General features: G+C 35.0%; 1 protein-coding gene and 1 long non-coding RNA gene across 14 annotated transcripts in view; both read right to left on the bottom strand.

Annotated features, from left to right (window-relative positions):
* Nucleotides 1-21,847, bottom strand: part of ZNF804B (zinc finger protein 804B) — an 889,892-nt gene that overhangs the window by 375,963 nt on the left and 492,082 nt on the right. Inside the window, exon 4 of one of the 13 annotated variants that reach the window (XM_081533984.1) lies at nt 10,301-10,373. The exons of the other annotated variants lie outside the window; for them this stretch is intronic. The gene's annotated coding sequence lies outside the window, so the exon portion shown is untranslated. The remainder of the gene's footprint in view (nt 1-10,300; nt 10,374-21,847) is intronic. 13 annotated transcript variants of the gene reach the window in all.
* LOC145523117 (uncharacterized) lies at nt 14,783-18,579 on the bottom strand. Its single transcript, XR_014066360.1, has 2 exons — nt 18,322-18,579; nt 14,783-18,060 (listed from the first exon to the last, which is right to left on the bottom strand). It is a non-coding gene; the product is annotated as an uncharacterized LOC145523117 (long non-coding RNA).

Raw genomic sequence — 21,847 nt, 5'->3', positions numbered from 1 at the left:
TTTCACTTTAACAATAACAATTTCTGGTCTAATTCCTGTGGACAATGAAAATATGAATACCTATATTTGGCCATTTATTGTCCCAACTAAGACCCTCAACATGGAATGACAATAACATACTATTTTTTAAAATTTTAGTACACATTCATTAATCTTAGCATGAGTGACTATAAATCGTTCTTATATAAGTCACTAATATTTAAGTAACTTATATTTTATAGGAAAAGTTTTCTCTGAGATATTTGGAGTTTATAATAAGACATAAATGTTTCATAAGAGAACAAAGCTCAATTAATTAAAGCCACATTTACTCTGAGAATCTATCTGATTTTAATGAATTAATTTGGAGTAATTTCCTTCTCACTGAAGACAATCATGAAACAGAATTTCTTTAAAATCCATATATTGTTACTTGGGTGAATAAATAATTCCACAGGGAAGGCATTTTGAGTTATTTCCTAGACTACTTTCTATTGTATAGTAAATCTATTCAATGTGTATCTGTGTTTACTCACTGACTATCTTGTTGCCTTATTGCATAAATCAAAAGAAACCCAAATGATTACATATAAAGTGTGTGTGCCAGCTAATATTGTTGCCCTAAAACCAATTTTTAAAATTTATTAATATTATCTTGTTGAAATCTCAAAAAAATTGAAACTCTCAACCTACGATGTTAAACGTAGTTTTAGAAAACAAGCTCATTATTTGATTGCACTATTTATGAAGTTTAAATTTTGAAAAACATCAGATTCATAATACTTTATGTCATATAAATCACAGTGTTTCAAACTGAATTCATTTTAATCTACATATGAATGTTATATGACAATTAAAACAGATAAATTGTATGCTAACAATGTAGAAAGTAAGGACTTAGCTTTTTTCTCCTTTTGAAAAATGGGTTTCTATATAATACACATATCTTGGAACAATGGTTTTTATGTGTATAGAAGATTTGGGTAACTATGGATGGTAGTAGTGCTGGGATTTCAGCCTGGAAATTCAGGTTGTAGCCCATTTCTACCGAACTTTATATCAAAATTTGTTGAATTATATTGAAACTGATCCCATAAGCAATGAAATGTTTTTTAAAAAATTTTTATGCAAAAGAGCAAATAATCCATTATTTTTGTTTGAAGGGAAAAGTGAAAGTAGTGGGCATACTAGAAAGGGGAGAGTCTTGAGGTGAGAAGATTGATTAGAAGCTGAGGAAGTCTCAGGTGAAAGGTGATATAGGTTTGAATGAAGACGAGGGCATTGAATATGAACAGGGGAGGTTAGCTTTGAGAGAGGTCAGAGCTATGCCATCCAGTGACAAAGAGAAATAGCATGACCAGTGAAACACAGTTGTAGAAATTATGTCATCTGAATGTTTATGTATGGAGACGTATGTAAGTTGGAGCCGATTTTTCTTATTATGAGATGTTACATAAGGTGACTAGGTAATCATTGTCAGAAAGTTTTGATAGGATCATTTCCTTGACTTATTTTAGCTGTTCTTTTTCAATATCTCTTAGTGTATTGAGAGTGTAAGAAAAAACTTAAATATCACACATGAAGAACACAGACTTTTTAGGAATAAAACTATTAATGCTTTAAGAACAAAATATTAATCTTTTCTTCTCACACTGCTCAAATAATAGAAACTATGCCACTACGAACCAGGAAGATTTCTGAAGGAAAGAAAGGACCCCACAATGGAACTTACTATAAGTTGGTGAGTTGTGCTGAATGAGGACGTGTGTCTGAGTTGTTGACTTGGTGTCAGAACTGGAACTAAAGAGTTGTGTTTGATTAGTTCTGGAAAAGACGATGGTTAAGAATGCATGCATTCAGGACTCACCATCCGGGCCTGGGTGTATATTTCTAGGAAACAGTACCTGAACATGATAACATAAACCAAGAGAGTCACAACCATGAAGCAGAAACCCATGGGCACCTGTTCCCTGTGCTGGGACCTGAACCAGTGGAGACTTCCCTGCAGAGTAAACAAAGCCCCCAGGCTTCTCTTTATCAGTGTAAAGCTTCATCTAGCTCTTGGAAGAAAAAGTGACTTTCTTTGAATGGAATCAGTTTCTGGAATTATTTAACAATTTCTAAGGGAAGGTAAAGCCTAAAGAGGGAGATCTCAGAAAATAACTGGTAATCACAGGAGGATAAGCTTCTAGATTGTGTGGGAGGGAAGAGAGGAAGACAGTTGACCATATAAATGAGATGCAATACCCATAACTGGATTCCAAGTGATACATTTTACACATAAACAACTAGATTTTCAGAATGTGTGTACAACAGAAGGGAAAATCACAGGTGACAAGTTTTCTTTTCTAGCTGGAGGTTGGAAGAGAAAATCAGGTGCAAAAAATATAAGGTAGATGATGAAGCTATAAGAATCCAGAGACTATATAGGAGGTGGGGCAGGTTTGAGACTTTGGATAATAAATTAAATTGTGGATGTATTTGGTTATAAAGGACTCCAGACTATATAGATAGATATGAAGCTGTGTTACTAAATACTTAGACTATTTCCTTTACTTCCTATGACAAAACTGTAGATTAAGTACTGCTATTCTACTGTTTGTTGATGAAGAATCCTAGGCAAAATGGAGTTATGATTCTTTCTGAAGATGTTGAATAACTCTGCCCTGGAAATAATAAAGTGGAATTCCAACTGAGGCAGCTTAGCTCCAGGGCCTCTGCACTATGTTGGTGATGGAAGGGCTGAAAGAGTATAAAGTTCAGAGGAAGAGGAACCCATGTTCAAAACTCAACTTTGTCAAGAGAAGCTGAACACATTCCTTACTTTGCTAAAATTAAATCTTCATCTATAAATTGAGAATCTGAGTCCCAATTTAGAGAATTCTGGTGGGATTTCATAACACAATGTATTTGTTCCTTATTGTCACTATAACAAATTACCAGAAACTCAGTGGTATAAAACAACAAAATTAAAGTTCCTTGAATTTTTGGACATCAGAAGCGCCAAAGCAGTGTCACTAGGGCTGTGCTCCTTCTGGAAGCTTGAGAAGAGAATCTATTGTCTTTTCCAGTTTGTAGAAGCTGCTTGTATATCTGCATTATGGACGTTTCCTCAATCTTCAAACCATATCACTCAAACCTCTGATTCCACTGCCACATCTCTTTTTCTGGACTCATCCTTCATCCTTCTTATGAGGACTCATGATTACAGTGGACCACCCACAGAATCCAAGATGATATCCTTGTTTTAAGATTTTACATTTGATCTCATCTGCAAAATTCCTTATGCCATATAAGACCCTTTATTCACAGATTCTGAGAATTAGCACCTAGATATCTTTCATTATCCAGCCTACCACAATGTATGTACAGTGGCTAGCAGAATGTGAGTAATCATAAAATTAATACTAAAATAGCAACAAAATAAGTTTATTGAACATCTCTCTTGATTATCAATTCTCTATGCACAGCCTTCAACAGAAGTTGGAAAGCAGTCAACTTGTGATTGAGCTCATAATAGGCATAAATAAAGTGCAGCTATTATTATCACTTTGGACATTTTATTCACTTTTTTAAAGAGAATTAATATGCATAATTCTCAGAGCATACCCTTTTAAATGCCCTGCCAAATAAATTTCTCACTTTGGAAAGATGACCTTTCTAACTTTCCTCTTTTAAAAGTACTGGGCACATCACATAATTGCAGTTTCATACTGCAACTTCAAATCCAAATCAATTATAGCTACAGCATTCCAATTAAATTCATTGGCCAGTTGAGTATATACTGCCTTCCAGAGAAACCTGAGTAACCTAGCCCTTAGAATATCTTCTATCATCTCTGTACCACTAATGATCAGGTAATCATTACTTTTATAAGGTTGTAAAATATACATATAAAATAGTTTGTGAAGTATACACGAATATTAAGAACAATAAAAATGTAAATATCACCTGTTTAATGAAATATTAGTCCCCCATGTGTCTCATTCCTCTCACTTTTCCTGCCAGAAACAAATACTATCTTGAATTTTGCTTTCAATCTTCTTGAGTTTTCTGTGCTGTTTTAATAAGCTTTTTATTTTAGGAAAATTTAAGTGTACAGGAAAGGTGTATGAAAGTACAGAGTTCCCATATACCCCATACCAAATTTTCCATATTATTAGCATCCTAGATTAGCAACATCTATTTGACAAAACTAATGAATCAATCTTATAATTATTATAAACTAAACCCCATACTTTATTTGGATTCCCTCAGCTGTCTTTCTCGTGGTTAGACTAGGGTAGTGGGTTGGAGGAGAAAGACCACAGTGATAAGCATTATCTCAGCACATTATATTAAGGGTACATTCTGTCAACATGATGTGTCATTAATGATGTTAAGCTTCATCCCCTGAGGCAGTACTTGTCAAGTTTCTCCATTGTACTTAACTCTGTCTACCCTCTACCCTTTAAATATTCTACTCTTTGGAATGAAATTGCAATGTGCAGCCCACATATAAGGAGTGGGGAATTATGATCTACCTTTTAATACAATTATTTCTACATATATTATTTGGCATTCTTCTATAATTTGTCTATTCTCTCCATTTAGTTATTCAGTCATTTTTTTTATATCGCACAGATTCTAGATAGTCATTCTATACTTCAGATTATAATCCAACATAGTTTATTTTGTTGCTCAAATTGTTTCAGCATTGAGCACTGGGAGCTTTTGCAGTTGGCTCCTTTAACCTTCTGATGTACTCCATCATTTTATTTATGAAGCACTTCCTTATTTTCTAGCACTTCCAGATGTTCTAGGCTCATCTTGACTATTTCCCATCAGCCCTAGAATCAGTCATTTCTTCAAGGAGCTCTGGTGTTATTGGAGAATGATATTAGAAACCAAGATCTTGGAGCTGGTGAGAAACCTGGCTCCCACCACCTGCCATCAATTTACAGTTGAATCTTTATATATAATGGTTTCAGAATTGAACTTCTTTGGAAACAAATTTATCAACTAGAGTACAGTATCTATGTACAATTCCTTTTATCATTAGTCTTAAATCTCCAATAATTTCCTAAATTACACTGATTAAAAGAAAAAGCTCAACAAACCTTAATCCCCCATTTCAATGAGATTGTTTTACACACATTTTAATACAGCTATATTCTTTCATTATTTAGTTACACTCTTTAATTAATGCAATTATAGTATTGTATTAGTTGCTCAGACGCCTGCCAGGCTCCCCTGTCCACGAAATTGTCTAGGCAAGAATACTGGAGTGGGTAGCCATTCCCTTCTCCAGGGGATCGTCCCAACCCAGGAATCAAACTTGAGTCTTCTGCATTGCAGGCAGATTCTTTACCATCTGAGCTACCAGAGAAGCCCTAAGTGTAAAGTTAATTTTATTTTTACCATCTTTCTTAAAAACAAAAGGGCCTTGTAATGTGTTCTACTCAGCCACACTACTAATAACTTCAATGCTTTCATTTCATTATTGCTTTATACAGTTAGTGTTTATTTAGATTTACATATTGTTTCTAGTTTCCTTGATTTCTAGCTTTTTTTTTTTTTGGTAGTGTCTTAAGCCTTCCTGCTCAGATAATTTTCATTATCCCTAAAGTGTAGACATTATGTGCTACTTTAGGAAATGATAGTTTTTAAGATGCATTCATAAGCAGTTTGTGTCTATACAAAGATCTTAATATCACTTTCATTGATGAAAAACTTGCTTTGTTAGGAGCATATCTCTAGCTTAATGGCAAATTTTTCTCATTTGATTATCTTCTGCCTTCTATTTTTTCAGTTGGAAAGTCATTTTAATTGTCAATCCTTTGTATGAGACATCTCTTACCTCTGACTCCTTTATAAGTTCTACAGTTTCACTGCCATTTATTTTATTGTAGACTTTTAAAAAAATTATTCTCCTTGGGATACACTGGGCTTTTCATAAAGGCAAAATATCATCATTCATTAATTCTGGAAATTCTGAGTTATTAATTATTTCAATATTCACTTTTTTCTTTAGTCTCCCTCTAAAATAGTATCTCTTTCTCCTGTAAGTCTCTTAAACTTTCATATCTTCTGTCTCTTTGGCAACACACATTAGTAGGAGCACTAACTGGGGGTACATCAAAGAGAATAGGTGTGTTTTTTTTTTAATTATATAAGTATTGTCACTTCTAGGCCTAAACTTGTTTAGATTTTGAATTTTCATCAGAAATTCTTAGAAAAAAAGTTTTCTTCTTCTCTGACTGTTTTCCTTTTCAGAGTAATTTTTAACTAGTTTATCTGCAGAGGAGGTTGCCCTTTGTGGAGTTTCATGGGCTTTTAATGGTGGTTTCAGATTTGGCCTATTTGTTGCATTCCAAGTTTTGCTTCATATCCCTCAAGAATTTTGGTCATTACATTCAAAATCTAGGTCAGCAGCTCTCAAATATACCTCCAGGGTAAATGCCAAATCTAGTGATTGCTTACCATATGAATTACTTTCTTATTATAGTTTCGGTCCTCTGCAGAATATGGTTGCTTTTTCACCATCTAAGCCAAGAATTTTAAAAGGTATTTAAAATATGTCATCTATCATTTGGGGGTATGCTTATCTGAAGTGGATTAATTTTGAAATGATGAACCCATTATTATATGAAACTCTTTAAAATAATAAATATTAAATAATAATATTTTAAATAATTTTAAAATGAAATGTATATATTTGCTAAATACAAATTGTATCTATTTCTAGCTTTAAAAAAAAGTATATAAACTATGCAATCATTAAAATATCTCCAAAATATCAAAAGCCATACAGTAGAATATAAATTAACATACTAGGAATTGACACAAAGAATATCTATCAAAATAGAGTGTTCAACTTGATAGAACCCAACTTAAAAGTGTGGCCACCAAAGGATAATAGACATAAAGAAACATGACAAGAAAAAATACTCAGACACATCTGCTTCTTGGCCTTTAGTCTGAAAAGCCATGTGACACATGGATCTTTATATGATAAGATACTTTCAACAACCTAACAGATGATAGCTTCCAATAACCTTATAAAATGGCAGGAACAGTAATTACATAGCTATTTGTAATTTTTATTCTCGATATCCATCATAATTTTCAAAATCAGCATTCATTACAGGCATTGTTATAGGGAGTTAAAGTGGGCAAGGGATAGAACAATCTGATGATTTGCTTTAAAATAGCAAACACATAGAAAATCAGATAAATGTACTATTATCATATTCCCAAAATAAGTAGCATCTACATCTATCTATCTATCTATTTACCTACTATCTGTCTACCAACCTACCTATTCTACAAACGGACCTTTCAGAGATGTTAAAAAACAATTTCAGATTGAATATTATTTCTCAATTATGGATCTAAATGACTTATATGTAAAACCGTTTAGCAATCTGATGTTATGAATGACACAATTTTAACTGGAAAAGCATGCAGAAACCATTATATAACACTTTTTTGTAACTTTACATGTAAAGGTTTGTTTTTGTTTTTGTTTTTTTCGTGCCTTCTACTTTCACTTTCACTTTCTAGTTTATAGGCTTTAATAAATCAGACACTTGTTCTTATGAGATTCTTTAAAAACCTCCATAGGGTCTTTGTACTTGTAGTTCTCACAAAGAAAATTTCAGCTAAAGAACTATAGTAAGTTTCCAAGTTTTTGAGCTTTCCTCAATTGGTAAAGGATCCAATCTGCAATGATAAAGAGTCCATCTGCAATGCAGGAGACCCAGGTTCGATTCCTGGGTTGGGAAGATCTGCTGGAGAAGGGATAGGCTACCCACTCCAATGTTCTTGGGCTTCCCTTGTGGCTCAGCTGGTAATGAATCTGCCCACAATGTGGGAGACCTCGGTTCGATCTCTGGGTTGGGAGATCCTCTGGAGAAGGAAAGGCTATCCACTCCAGTATTCTGGTCTGGAGAATTCCTTGGACTGTATAGTCCATGGGGTAGTGAAGAGTTGGACACGACTGAGCGACTTTCACTTTATTTCACCAATTTTGTACTAGATAATTGAAATATATAACACATTTCCATATTATTATAAGTTAAAGTCTATTACTTGATTAAGAATCCCTGCAAAATACAGAAGTTTATTTCCTCAACTAATTAGACTCATTGTTAATATAATGTAAAAAATGAAAGGCAGTTATGTGGTTAACATTTTACTTGCAAAATATGTAATTTAATCAGTTATAAAGATAATGAAAACACTATTTACTATCATACAAACTAATAATTTTAACATTTTAATTTGAAATTAAGAAAATAATGCTGAAGAATTGAGATAAAAGTATAGTAAAGTATAGTAATTATTTGTAAAGAGTACTTCTGCACCCATGGGAAAGTGTTATTGTGAATTTTCTAAAATTACTCCTAATTAAAATAATCCATTGTCTCTGTAAAGTTCATTTTTTTTTAAAGTTTATAGTAATAATTTCCAATGAATAATTTTCATTGTATTTTAAGTAGCATTCTCCCCCTCTCTTCAATTAAAGACATGGTCAGGGATCAATAGCCAATCTCTCCATTATACTATAATTCAAAAGAGAAATAGTGCAGTGTGGCCAATACAATAAAATCTTTTTCATCACAAAACATTCAAATATCAGCAGCAACAGAAAAATATGTAATTTTCCATATGGCATATATGACTGGCAATCAATTTTTAAATAATATTTCTATCTAAAATGAAATATTTCAGCTGATAGTTGCTTCTAGTTTCTAGCACTGACCATCTTTAAGAGCTAAATTACAGATACAATGTATATGAATACAGAAAACAAAGAATAAAATTATTATTAATGTATGATTCACTGGGAAGACTATAGTGAGATGAAATGGGAAGAGGGTGTATGTGAGGTGAATACGGATCCATGCTTTTCTTTTTGCAAAGACACATACAGAGCTTCCTTTAATACTTTTTAAAACATAACTTGATGTGATAACATTATGATCAATATTCACAGCTAAGATTTGCGGAACACTCAAATTTCTTAAAGAGTGGCATAATGATAGCACTATCTACTAATGGCAAGAACAACAGGGGATTCCAAGGAATGAATAAGATTCCAAGAAATCTCAGAAGTGGGGCTTGGAGCTGATACAGACCATGCTTATCTATGGACAAGAAGATATTAGGATAAGACAGACTTAAAATCTGGTGCATGTGCTGACCTTTGTTGCTTTTTTTTTTTTTTTTCCCAGTTTCAGTGTCTAAGTGGGTAATGAAATGGCAATTGTAAGGTGAGTTCAAATATTTTGTCTGGTATCATATTTACATATTTTGAGAATAATCAGTTAGAAAACAAGCAAATGATTTTGAGATAAAGACATAGGTTTAAAGGTTGATTAACCATAGGGTACTATGAATAGTTTGATCATTTAATTATACAATATGTGGCTTACATTATACTTGAGAATACTTCCCATTTTGTGACACATAATTAAAGAAGTTTATTCTCCAGTGAGCTCAGAAAAGCAGGAGCTCCCGATGCCATCTGACTTGGGAAAGCAGTAACAAAAGGAGGTAGGACACTAGATATAGGTTGATAATTTACCTCAGTTCTGCAATATAGAGGGAATCACAGGTTCCTTGTGGAAACACGTGCCAGGAATTTTATTAAATCATGGCTTACTATTTATCCCAAGTTATAATGTTAGTATAATAACAGTGATAGTGGAAGATGATTCTATGAAGTTCAATTTCAAGCTAAAAGGATGATTAAAACATATATTTCAAGGCTTAATACAAATGGCAGAGAAAGGGTTGTGTAGAAAGAGACAAGTAAGTAAATAAAACCCAGTGTAGTAAGTGCTATAAAGTAGCAGTTAATATACTCTGGATCTTAAGGAAAGCTAAAGTTGGGAGGTGCTGTTTGTAGGTAATAAGTGACAGCATGAAATGGCAGAAATAGCAGCCCAGAGATGTAACAGTGAATCATACATTCTAGAATCAACTGACACTTTACTGTGGCTGCAGAGTAAGTTGTGTGCAGCGGAAAAGAAAAGGTAAATAAAAGATGTAAACAAAGTGGAATCTATGCATGTGAGATTTTCAAGTCCATATTAAGAAATTTGGACTCCATATTTACAGGTAAACGATGGATATTCATAAGCAAAGAAGTAAAACAGAATCATATGTTACAACATATTACAGTCATATATTACAAGCTGTGCCTGTGTGGGTCAGAGAATCATGTGGGGAGTGATTTAGCAGCAAAATGGGGAGTGGGAAGTTAGAAGACTGAGAAGCAGAGGGTGGAGAGGAGTTACCTACATAAGGGAAAGGGAAGAGAACTTGCACTTACTGAGCAATGCTTCTGTGTAGGAGCTGCGCTAGGCTTCAAGTGAGTATTTGTTCCCTTTACTTGTGCTCCAAACCTATGTAAGCAGATATAATATCCATCTTACAGATCAGTTTAAATTTTATGAAAGTAGAACACAGAGTCATATCCAAGTAATTCAACTACTGACAGTTAACACAACTAATTTAAGTGACTTATTCTACTAAAATTGACTTTTGTTGGGCAAACTACCTTTCACTGAGTTTAAAAGTTACAGTTTGCAGGATAGAATTTGGGAAACACAAAGAGAAAGCTAAACATCTCTGATGAGAATCAGAGAATTGATAGGTGAGGAGAGCATAGCACGGTAAGAGGAAGAAGAATACAACTTAAAGTGGGGAAAGAAGAGAAATTGACACTAAAAGCAATGTCAATGGAAAGACTGGTGACCTCAAACTGTAAAAACCAGACTGTTTAATAAGGCCCATGCAAATGCACACCTTGTGTGAGAAGGTTAGGGGCAGTTCATATTAAGGAGTCATGTTCCTTTTCTGAATTTACTTGGAGCAGAAACAAGAGTCTTGGAAGAGACAAGGAGTAAGTTCTAGTCAGAGGAGACTGGGAGGAATTTATGATTCTTAAGAACTCTGTGAGATATTAGAAGGAGTGGGGGATCCCCACTGGGTGTAATTCAAACCAAAATGCATTCAACTATCAAAGGAGAGGGCAATTATCATTAATACCTGGCTTTTCATAGGGAAGATGATAGCAAATACCTGGGTTAATTTACCAAGTAGCCCAGAGAACCAAGTATCTGTAAGCAAGCAGGGCCTCTAACACCCACATCTACTTACACAAATCTCCTTTCCCTCTCAACAGAGAAACACCCTCCCTGACCTCTTCTACCTTCACCAAAAAATCTCCCAGATTTCAGCTATCATTTTTGAATAAATGCATGTTATAATTGCTTTATTTGTATTAACAGCCTATAATAGATTTTCTATTCTTCTGGATTAACTCATCCACTAAATTTTTTAAATACTTTATGGTAAAATTTAAGATATGCCTGTATTTGTTGCTAATGGACAATTTAAAAAGTACCTCAGTTTCCTAAACAAAAAAGACAGCTACAAGACCATTACATTTAGACTTCCATCGAACAACTTTTCTTCAGTAGTAAATTTTCAGAGCAAAAGGTTAACTTGTAAATTCAATAAAGAACATTTTACTTTCTTAGTGACCTGAGTGCTAATATAATTAATAAAGCATCGTTTTATTGCACACAACATATGGGGATTAATTTCCAATTTCATTACAATATTTCATCAGGTGTAAACAGGCTTTTGTGTGTTACAGATCTAACTGTGAAAAAATAATTTAGATATACTGGTAAGTAATCTAAAGGAAGGTTATGAAAATTAAAAATCTAATTTCTGAAAGAGGCACACAAGAGATATAATTCCTAAGAGACTTGTTCTTTTCAATGGATTGCCTATATCTAGTATGCTATAAAATTGTCCACCATAGTTGCTTCTCACACTTCTGCATTTTTAATATTGTCTGACTTAGGAAAATAGACTATTCAAAGGAGAAAATCAAATTCTCTAATAGGAAATGGTATAAAGTTGTACTAAATTATCTTATGTGCTCCTCAGTCTTTGTAACCAGACTTTAGCAATGTTGTATTGTTCAGCCAAAGTCAGATCAATACCTAACTGAAACAGCAACAGCCACAGAGAAATACCTGTATTGTTTTAAGAGAAAAGATGAATTAGCATAGTGAACACAAGCTAGTGATCTCATTTAGAGATTTGGATTCTAAACCATGAACAGTTCAATACCCTGCTGAAGAAAAACAAAAGACAATTTTTATCCAAAACAGAATATTCTCACCCTGAGAAAGATGGCAGATAATGTAATGTGATCTCCAACTATTTTCACTTTGACAGTAGCATCCTGAGTACCTAAACTTTGGATTTCACTCAAAAATTAGAATCACCAAATATGGGGTGACTAAAAATCAAACATTGCATTTGAAGAAGAGATACAATTACATATGCATTAAAGTGCTTTCTATTTTGCATTGGTTGATAGGGTGATTTAGTTTGGTAATGTATTCAGGACCACTTGGAGCTCAAAGTGGAAAAGCATTAAGAGAAAATTATTATTAGCATCCTTCTCAGAAGGAAATGTGTGCACCGTGATTCAATGGGTAAAACTAATATACATAATTGTAGACCACCGGTTCGGCAACTTCCTCGCAATAGCAGAAGCGTTATGATGAAAATTCATTTCACAGTAAAATAAGAAGTATCTATAGAAAACTGTTAATTATAAAAGATTTTCTCACAAGCTTTAATATTTTGTAGACAAAAGAATAAGAAAGAATGTTAATTTGCAATGCTATTTACTAGGTGAATGATATTGGGCAAGTAGGCTATTACATCTAAGACCTATTTCTTCATCTTTCATACAGAATGAAACATAAAGGCTATTTCAAATATTAAATTTCTATAACATGCCAAGCTCTTTGTTTTAGATGTATAATAATTCCTCAACATGTAGATAGGAAACCACTAGAGGGAAATCAAGGCCATAATGATGTATATAGTATTGTAGGTCTTCTTTTTTTAATTTAAAGAGAAAAAAACTGAAAGTTATTTTTTAAAGTGCAAGAATAACTCAGTCAGGTATGTAAATAAATAAGGTGCATGTACTTCACATTTGAAAGTTCCATATATTTAGGAAACTGAATAATGTTTCATATTTAAAATATATGATATAAATAAAGCATATTTCTGTAAAACCCAATAATTATATTTCTGTAATATCTTGCATTGTTAATATTTATCAGGATGTTGTATTTTGGTCTATTTTTCAAAAGAGGTAAAGGGTATTGAGAACATTCAGAAAAAAAAAAAAAGAAATGATTTTGGATATAAAATAGTACCTTAAGGGAATGGTTGAAATAGCTGGTATTATTTAGTTTGAGATAAAGTGGCTAAGAAAGGGGAATATTAGACATCTATCCTCATTAGGATATGACTTGAACTAGATGACTTTTTGAAATCCATTTTCCTTTTTCTGTAATATATAATGCTACTTTCTTCTAAGAAATCTACTGATGTAGATACAGATATAGTTCAATAGGTGAAGTGACAACAAACATTAAGAACACTGAATATTCCTTACACACACACATACACACATTCAGTATTTCTCAAAGCTGAGACTCAGAATCATACATATCAAAATCACCCAGTAATTGTTTAAAATGCAGATTCCTGAGTACCTCCCAGGGCCTACTGAATCAAAATCTTTGATGATGGGATTTGAGAATCTATAGATGTAATAAGCACACAAGATGATGTATAAGTTCACTGAAATTGGAGAACCACTGATTTAGAAGAAAATGCTTAGTTCTGTACATTTTTCAGTTGACTGTCAAGGTCACCGTGGTGGTCACCTCCATGTAAGCTAGCCTGGAAAGGGAAAAGAGTTTTAGCCAAGTGTGTTGAAGATTTATGAGCCAAAACTGATAATTGCCTTCTATTCACATTCTATTGGCTACAATTCAGTTAAACGACCACACCTCACATATGAGTGTCCTGGAAATCTAATCCAGTTGTATGCACAGGAATAGGAAACAGGAAGTCTCTGACTAAATCTAACTCCATGGAGGCAGTGAAATAGGATTCCTTTTCGTTGTTTCTCAAAGTGGGGTAGATGCAATCTCTGGAGTTTCCTAGACACCACCCGGACTGGATTAGAATCTCAGCACTGTGGTCTAGAAATAATCATTTTCAACAACTTTCTCATGATATTCTTAGACATAGTGAAATTTGAGAATGATTCCTAGATATTTTTTCTCCCTTTTTCTCTATCATGTTTTCCTTCAAGAGTAATTAAAAAAATTTTTTTTCAACCTGATTTTCTAGAAGAAGCAGCCATTTAAAAATATTCTGAGGACATATTTTAATGTAGAATTGTATCAGTATTAATTTTTGAATTGAAGACCATCTCCCTATAGACAATCTTAAATGCCAAGTGAAGAAAGAAGTGTTCATGTGCTGATACTAATCACTGAAGCTTTTGTTGTTTCCTCCAACAGAGTCTTGTTCCATATGAAAGGGAGAAAGGATTAAGAGCTATGGCTTTTACAGAAACAAACAAAAAATTAACGTCTGCATCAGCTTTTTTTTTTTTTCTGTTGAAGAATTTTTTTAAAAAGAAATGTTAATGTTCTCCTTTGAGGGATGATGTTTTAAAATCATTCTAAGTTGAAACACTCCATGCTTTTTTGTTTACTAGGCTATTCAATATACATTTGGTAAGCAGCTACGAATCACTCATGATCCCTGACCCCAGGATGTGCACAGCAACGTGGTAATTTCAATTACCTCTTGTCAAGACCAATATCTTCAAAAGTGACCAGAATAAATATATAGTGGGAGAGTGAAAGTCTATGATGATAATTTTAGAAAACGAAATGCCCAAGTTTATTGATTTCTTATTTTTTTTTAATTTTTGCCCTGCTGTGAAATGCCCTATAATTGCATTATTCAAGCAAAAGGATGAGTTAAAAAGGAAAGTATTTATAAACTAAACCATTTTAATATGTTCTCTCAATAACCAATAAATATTCTGAAACATGTTCAGATGTTTTAGACCTAACAACTTTCTTTGTGAAAGTTGGAAGATTGGCTAAATCTAAATTCTAACAAATACTGATGGAGAAGCTGCCTTATGCCAGGTATCTAGCAGAGAAAATACGTGGAATCACAGTTTCCACAGGCCCAAACAGTCAATATATTCTCATGATGCATTTGTAATTACAGAATGAAATCTTCATTTAGACATAGGTTTTTCACTGTTCAAAAAATATTATTTGTATGACAAAAGGCTGTTGTATGAAACATAGCTTATTCTAATTCCTCTTTATATTCCATTCATTCCTTTCTACAAATAGCCTATAATCCATTACAAATCATTCCATGACTGTTGTTATAATTTAAACTATCTCTATGATACTTTAGTAATTATAATGATATTTTTTATACTTAAAGCATTATTTGAAAAATGGAAAGATCCTTATACTCATTTTACAATGAGAGAAAACATTTATGAGGTATCCTTAGTTCAGTGGTGATATAATGGTCATACAAGTCTTTAATGAAATAGTGTTCATCTGTTTCTACTAATTTGCTTAACTAAATGTTTTGATGTTAAAGGAAATTTCAATTAAAATAATCCTCACTGACCATTAAATTAATGGTGCAAATAGTAGAACACAAGTATTAATACATGTAAGGATCACAAAAGAAGAAAATTTCTATTCATCATAATAAAAATGGATAACTTTCCATCCAAGATTCTTTATCACATTTAACCAAAATATAACTATGACACCTTTCAGTTCAGATAAGACGCTAAGTCATGTCTGACTCTTTGTGACCCCATGAACTCCACATGCCAGGACTCCCTGTCCATCACCAACTCCCGTAGTTTACCCAAACCGATGTCCATTGAGTCAGTGATGCCATCCAACAATCTCATCCTCTGTCGTCCCCTTCTCCTCCTGCCTTCAGCCTTTCCCAGCATCAGGGTCTTTTCAAATGAGTCAGCTCTTTGCAACAGGTGGCTAAAGTATTGGAGTTTCAGCTTCAACATCAGTCCTTCCAATGAACACCCAGGACTGATTTCTTTAGGATGGACTGGTTGGATCTCCGTGCAGTCCAAGGGACTTTCAAGAGTTTTGTCCAACAACACAGTTCAAAAGCATCGATTCTTCAGCACTCAGCTTTCTTTGCAGTCCAACTCTCACATCCATACATGACTACTGGAAAAACCATAGCCTTGACTAGACGGACCTTTGTTGACAAAGTAATGTCTCTGCTTTTTAATATGCTATCTAGGTTGGTCATAACTTTCCTTCCAAAGAGTAACTGTCTTTTAATTTCATGGCTGCAATCACCATCTGCAATGATTTTGGAGCCCAGAAAAATAAAGTCAGCCGCTGTTTCCACTGTTTCCCCATCTATTTGCCATGAAATGATGGGACCGGATGCCATGATCTTAGTTTTCTGAATGTTGAGCTTTAAGCCAACTTTTTTGCTCTTATCTTTCACTTTCATCAAGAGGATCTTTAGTTCGTCTTCACTTTCTGCCATAAGGGTGGTGTCATCTGCATATCTGAGGTTATTGATATTTCTCCAGACAAACTTGATTTCAGCTTGTGCTTCATCCATCCCAGCATTTCTCATGATGTACTCTGCGTGTAAGTTAAATGAGCAGGGTGACAATAATAGGTGTACTCCTATTCCTGTTTAGAACCAGTCTGTTGTTCCATGTCCAGTTCTAACTGTTGCTTCCTGACCTGCATACAGGTTTCTCAAGAGGCAGGTCAGATGGTCTGGTATTCCTATCTCTTTCAGAATTTTCCACAGTTGATTGTGATCCACACAGTCAAAGGCTTTGGCATAGTCAATAAAGCAGAAATAGATGTTTTTCTGGAACTCGCTTGCTTTTTCGATGATCCAGCAGCTGTTGGCAATTTGATCTCTAGGTCCTCTGCCTTTTCTAAAATCAGCTTGAACATCTGGAATCTCACGGTTCACGTATTGCTGAAGCCTGGCTTGGAGAATTTTAAGCATTACTTCACTAGAGTGTGAGATGAGTGCAATTGTGCGGTAGTTTGAGCATTCTTTGGCATTGCCTTTCTTTGGGATTGGAATGAAAACTGACCTTTTCCGGTCTTGTGGCCACTGCTGAGTTTTCCAAATTTGCTGGCATATTGAGCGCAGCACTTTCACAGCATCATCTTTGGGGATTTGAAATAGCTCAACTGGAATTCCATCACCTCCACTAGCTTTGTTTCTAGTGATGCTTCCTAAGGCCCACTTCGCTTCACATTCCAGGATGTCTGGCTCTAGGTGAGTGATCACACAATCATGATTATCAGGGTCGTGAAGATCTTTTTTGTACAGTTCTTCTGTGTATTCTTGCCACCTCTTCTTAATATCTTCTGCTTCCGTTATGTCCATACCATTTCTGTCCTTTATTGAGCCCATCTTTGCATGAAATGTTCCCCTGGTATCTCTAATTTTCATGAAGAGATCTCTAGTCTTTCCCATTCTATTGTTTTCCTCTATTTCTTTGCATTGATCACTGAGGAAGGCTTTCTGATCTCTCCTTGCTATTCTTTGAAACTCTGCATTCAAATGGGTATATGTTTCCTTTTCCCCTTTGCCTTTAGTTTCTCTTCTTTTCTCAGCTATTTGTAAGGCCTCCTCAGACAACCATTTTGCCTTTTTGCATTTCTATTTCTTGGGGCTTGTCTTGATCACTGCCTCCTGTACAATGTCATGAACTTCTGTCCATAGTTCTTCAGGCATTCTGTCAATCAGATCTAATCCCTTAAATCTATTTCTCACTTCCACTGTAAAATCGTAAGTGATTTGATTTAGGTCATACCTGAATGGTCTAGTGGTTTTCCCCACTTTCTTCAATTTCAGTCTGAATTTAGCAATAGGGTATTCATGATCTGAGCCACAGACACTCTTTCTTAATTTGCCCCATATATACATATCTCTCGTAGCTCAGCTGGTAAAGAATCCGCCTGCAATGCAAGAGACCCTGGTTTGATTCCTAGGGTGAGAAGATCCACTGGAGGAGGAATAATCTACCCACCACAGTCTTCTTGGGCTTCCCTTATGGCTCAGCTGGTAAAGAATCCACCTGCAATGTGGGAAACCTGGGTTTCATCCCTGGGTTGGGAAGATCCCCTGGAGAAGGGAAAGGCTATCTACTGCAATATTCTGACCTGGAGAATTCCAAGGACTGTGTAGTCGATGGGGTTGCAAAGAGTCAGACACATTGTTGCTCAGTTGCATCCAACTCTTTGAGACCCTATGGACTGTAGCCCACTAGGCTCCTCTATCCATGGGATTTTCCAGGCAAGAATACTGGAGTGAGTTGCCATTTCCTTCTCAGGGGATCTTCCCAACCCAGGGATCAAACTCAGGTCTCTCACATTGCGGGCAGACTCTACTATCTGAGCCACCAGGGGATCCCATTATATAAAAGCTGCTTCTACCTAGTGTCTGCTCTAAGGCTGTTCTACCATACTTGGTATAATAGGGTGCATAATATTTTAACTTCAAAAAGGAAAAACAAAACATTAAATTTAAAAGAAATACAATAAAAAACAAAGCAAACTTTTAAAAAGTCTGAAATACAGTTACCAAATGATGTTTTCTTTATTTACAGGTGTTTTTCTATATCAATAAAAAAAAAGACAATCCAAAGGATTATAATTAAATATATCCTTTTAGGAAAAATATACAAACTAGACAACCAATATAGAAATAAATGCTTAACCTCACTCAAAATTATTTTCAAACAAAACAAACTAGTTATCTAATGTATTTTCAAACACTGAAATATCTCTAATACTAAGATCTGTCTAGCATATGCAAATGTGATGTAATTTCAAACTATCAGATGGAGTGAAACTTTGTACAATAATCTTGAGAGACAATTAACATCTATCAAAAGTTTAAATCTATCTTCATATATATAATTTCACTCTATGACATACTTTTGCATTTAAGGAAAAGAATCTCACTAGTTTCTAGTCTTCCTTTTCCTTGTGTGTTTTTTTTTTTTTTCTTGATTGTTTTTCTTTTTCTTTCCTTATTGTTCTGGGGTATGTTTTCAAGTAGCTTTCTCAAAATTGGTATGTGGGAGAGGTTTTTAGTTCCACGCATATCTAAAGACATCTTTGTTCATTCTTCCAAGGGAAAAACACTGTGTCACTCAGTCCACTTAAGGTTGAGGTTATGTTATTAAGTAGAACCAGAAACTGTAAAAGAGGAAAGACAGAGCCTTCCTAATGGTACTGTTGCAGGAAGGGGGACCCCTTCCAGGGCCCAAAACTGGGCTCTTGTCTAACACTCGGAAATGAATTGTCCGAGGAGACACATGTGCTGACAAAGCAAGAGATTTTATAGGAAAGGGCACCCGGGTGGAGAGCAGTAGGGTAAGGGAACCCAGAACAGCTCTGCCGCGTGGCTCACAGTCTTCGGTTTTATGGTGATGGGATTAGTTTCCGGGTGGTCTTTGGCCAATCATTCTAATTCAGAGTCTTTTCCTGGTGGCACACGCATCGCTCAGCCAAGATGGATGCTAGCAAGAGGGATTCTGGGAAGTGGACAGACACGCGGTGTCTCCTTTTGACATTTCCCGATCTCTTCCGGTTGGTGGTGGCTTATTAGTTCCGTATTCTTTGTATTCTTTAACAGGATCTCCTGCCATAAAACAACTCATGCGAATGGTTACTATGGGGCCTGACCAGGGTGGGCGGTTTCAGTGTGCTTCCCCTAACAGTACTGCCTCAAACTAAGCAAATATTAAATCTTCTATTAGAAAATTCCTGTATTTTATTACACTACAAAGAGTATGTCAGTTCACAAGAGTTGCCTGTACTCATTGTCTCCAGTTTCTAACAATTCCCTCAACTCACTATAATTTGTCTTCAACTCTCCTTTGCTTTCCCAAAACAACTTTAAGAAAATCAATGATCTCTCTTGTATTAAATCCAGGGAACATTATTATGAAATGCTTTAAATTCTCAGCATAATCAGTAGATGTAAAATTCAGTCTCTCATTGGAATTTTTTCATGCTTTTTCTAGGGAAACATCATATTTGTTGGTATTCTGAATTGGCCTCTTTGGGAGCTAACTCCTCAAGGTTTAGTCACAGAATCCTTATTCATTATATACACCTATTCATTAGTCAGTAGAGTTTAACCCTGGCTATGTTTTAGGCTTAACTCAGAAGACATGAATAGTGGTATTTCCATAGTATTATGCCCAGAAAATTTTATATATATATAGTTGTTCAGTTGTTAAATCATGTCTGACTCTAAGCAACCCCATGGACTGCAGCATGCCAGGCTTCCCAGTCCTTCCCTATCTCCTGTAGTTTGCAGAAACTCATGTCCATTGAGTCAGTAATGCCATCCAACCATCTCATCCTCTGTCGCCCCCTTCTCCTACTGCCCTATGTGTGTGTGTGTGTGTGTGTGTGTGTGTGTGTATGGCTTCCCTGGAGGTTTAATGGTAAAGAACCTGCTTGCCAATGCAGGAGACACAGGAGACTTGGGTTCAATTGCTAGGTCAGGAAAACTTCCCTGGAGAAAGAAATGTCAACCCACTCCATTATTATTGCCTGGGAAATCCCATGGACAGAGGAGCCTGGCAGGCTACAGTCCATAGGGTGGTAAAGAGGTGTACCTGACTTAGCTACTAAATAACAATGACAATACATATGAGAGGGTAACAGGCAGGAAGGCTAGAGGTCTCCAAATGGAGGAAACAGGCTACAAGTGTCAGACATTTTCTCTCTCTCTCTTAAGCAGCAGGAGGAAACAAACTACAAGTGTCAGATTTTCTTTTCCCCTTCTCTACACAAATCTAAAAGGAGGTTTCTTTTAAAATTCTGTGTTGCCATGATGACACCTGGTTCCACCTGAACTTAAAATTTTTCTCAAATCTTGAGCTAACCAATGCTTTTTCTTATGGAAATGTTTTTCAATATTTTCAATGTTTTTCTTAAGCTATGTTAATGCACTATGTATTTACCCTAGACTCTGTCTTCAGTCAGTTCCCCTAAGACTCAGAACCAACTTGACAAACCAGTATGTTTTACTCATGCAAATGTTCTCTTAAGCTATGTTAATGAGATTATGTCTTTGCTTGGAAACCAGCTTTTCTTCAAGATTTATGTTAATCGTTTTATGTTCTGGGACAACTCACCTTGTGCCGATGTTATCTCAAAATGCATGTTGTGGGTGAGGGGCCTGGTGCTAGTCTCTGAGTTTTGAGACATTTCCTTTCTCTAACTAGCAGCATGGTGGCATGCTGCAGTCCATGGGACTGCAAAGAGTTGGATACAACTGAGCGACTGAACTGAACTGAGTAGCTATATAACATCTAGCTAAAGACTAGCAGTGGGGCGCTCTTTCTGCCCCCTTCTGATGTCTATGTCAGAAGCTTTCTATATCTCTTTTATACTTTAATAAAACTTTATTACACAAAAGCTCTGAGTAATAAAGCCTCTTCGCTGGTCCTGGATTGAATTCCTCTCCTCTGGAGGCCAAGAATCTCAGCGTCTTTGACAGCTCAGCAACAATCATTCATCTATATGTGCATATATGTCCTTTCCCAAAGAGTCTTAGACACTTTTTAACTACTTATCACCTATGAAATTTTAATAACATTATATACTTTATATACCATGATACCATTATTGCCATTACCATTAATACTATTATATACTGTATATTTATTTGTACTATGTACCTTTCTGTGCTTGTGCATAAAAATGGGAGATATTTGTCACCACTCAAGAAATAACTTTCACCTCTTTGGAAATGATATCACCTTCATTGAGACTACATGGATAATATAGTCCATGGGCACTTTAAATTGTACATGTCCAGAACAAATGTAATTGTTTCATCTCAAACACAATTCCACCAAGGATTTTTATATCAGTAAGTGGAACTA

Source organism: Giraffa tippelskirchi, chromosome 10 (assembly GCF_054371585.1).
Source record: "Giraffa tippelskirchi isolate mGirTip1 chromosome 10, T2T-mGirTip1v1.2.pri, whole genome shotgun sequence".
NCBI classification, from domain to species: domain Eukaryota; kingdom Metazoa; phylum Chordata; class Mammalia; order Artiodactyla; family Giraffidae; genus Giraffa; species Giraffa tippelskirchi.
Note: the sequence above shows the minus strand (reverse complement) of the source record. Positions and strands in the feature narration are given on the sequence as shown.